A 2,339-nucleotide genomic window follows, 5' to 3' on the forward strand; every position below is an offset into this window, starting at 1 on the left:
TAGAACCTTGAAATATGCTCATTGAGGGTGGGGACTGTAGGAGGAAATGTGAATATGTATGTGTCCCAAAACATCTGGAGGAATACGTACCAAAAATACTAATACTGATTATTCCTGATTGATGGGAGTGGCGCTGGGATGGATTTGTTATTCATGCCTGGCCAGCACTCTTATTTCCTTTTGGCAAGATATCCCTCTTCATCCCATGGTATGGCTGCCCATGACAGTACATTTGCCCCATATAGTATCCCATTTCCCTGGCAATAGTTTGTTTGGGGCCAAGCAGTAGGCATTTTGCTCTAGCAGACCTCATCAGAGTCCTTCCCTGAGACTGGTATATGAGACCCAGAGCCAAACTGGGTATGGCTCTCCTGCTGGGTTCATTTGGAAAGATGGGTCTACCTCACATCATGTTTTCTGCCAGGCAGAGAGATCACTCTGAAGAGGAAGGGAAGCCAACAGGCAGAGAAACTGAGGCAATGAGGCAAGGAGAGATACAAGAAAGCAAATCCTATGAGTACTGTGTCTCCAGTTCCAGTCTCCAAGACCCTGATCCATGGTGTTTTTTGTTCAATCTTACAGTCAGCTATTGTGAGCCACAGATTCCTCTTCAGTAAAGCTGGCTTAGGTTGGGATTCTGTTACTTGGCGAGTGAAAGAATTTGATCAGATTTCTTATTTAATATCAGAAATATTTTTTTTCAGAAATATTTTTTTAAAAAGACAGAGAATGTGTTTGTTAAGAAAAAGAAAGTGTAAGTGCACTCAGACATGCTCAAAAGCCAGCAAAATGTAAAACAGAGCATAAAAGTTGTACAAGTCCTCAGGACAGAGGCCACCTTATCACCTTAGGAACGTTGTCAATGAGATAAGCAGGAATTTGCGTTCAAACAATTCTAGCTCAATAGGTGGGTGTAGGGGAGAGTAGGGGCTCAGCCCTGGGCAGGAAATGTGATTTTCCATGGACTAGGAAGTCTAAGATACTGAGATTCAGAGCAAGGAAATTGTCCCTTACTCCCTTGCCTCTGGATAAATCAGATGCCTTCTCTGAGCCTCAGATTACATTAAGTCTAACTCTCATATTTGAACCCTTACAATATTCCAGGCACTTCACATTCATTATCTCATGGAATTCTCAGGAGAATTCTAAGTTGGTCATCTATATTCTCATATTCGAGATGAAAAAACTGAGTCTCAGAGAGGTGAAGTGTGACTCAAATAAGCCAGTCTTTAAAGGCCTTCTAGTAACCTCAGCCATCATCCTCTCCATCTGTAAAATGGGCACAGTACATCGACCATCCCTGACCTAGTCCCAAGGATAAGAGAGGTAAAAGTCAGTTGAAACTGAGTTGGGGTAAGCATTGCCCTTTTCCTTTGTCCCACTGGAAAATGCATTAATTTGGGCAGTGGGAGGTGATGAAGGTGGAGTGGAGGTCACAGCAATGTGCCTTCTCTAATTGGCCCCAGTCAAGGCCCACCCTACTTCCTTTGAGCTGCTTCCCTCTCCCCCTGCACAAGATTTCTTCCCAAGGAAAACCTTGCGCAAGAGGACCTGGGTCAGGTCCCTTGGCCCCCTGCCTGCACCCCAGGAGCAGTTTGTGCTCCTCCCTTACCCCAAACCTGGCCCCTAGCCATCAGCCCCTGGCACTGACCCAGTCACATGGCACTTTGGTCTTTGGCTTGCTTCCTCCAGGATCCTGATTTAACTCTCCCTCCTCCCTTCCCCTCTCCATAGCAGTGCCTTGGGGCACCACACCTATTTTGAGGGGCAGGTGCAGGGCACTGGCCCAGGGACACTGCAGGGTCTACAGGTCTGTTTTCCTCCTGCCTGTCAACTGGGGCCGCCACCCTATAACTGCCTCCATTCTCTTCACTGTCTACTCTTGCTTTGCCCTTTCTCTACCCTCCCCCCCCCCTTCAGTCTCCTGAGCCCTTTTGAGGGCCTAATTCCCTTCTGGGCACTGGGGGGAAGGTGGGGAGACAGAGCCCAAGATCCCCAAGGGAGCTCCCAGAACTGGTCTGAAACTCCACAAACGACTGGTGGAACCGGCCAGACTCTGGCATCGCACAGACCTGGATTCGAATTGATTTTGCCTCTGACCAGCTGCTGATTTTGAACCCTTCGTCTCTCTGGGCCTCAGGTGTCCCCTCTGTGAAATGGGGGCCCCAGCAGAGAGGAAGGGAAGGAAGAGTCCAGAAGAGCTGACCCAAACTAGGGGGTTCCCACTCAACTACCGTGCCCCTTCCCCAGCCCGGGAGCGCCGCGGAGCCTCCCAGTCCCTCGTCGCTCCGCCGCAGGCTCCTCCTCCACTGACATCAGAGCCGCAGGCGGGCGGAGGG

This window comes from Canis lupus, chromosome 20 (assembly GCF_011100685.1).
Source record: "Canis lupus familiaris isolate Mischka breed German Shepherd chromosome 20, alternate assembly UU_Cfam_GSD_1.0, whole genome shotgun sequence".
Lineage (NCBI taxonomy): Eukaryota > Metazoa > Chordata > Mammalia > Carnivora > Canidae > Canis > Canis lupus.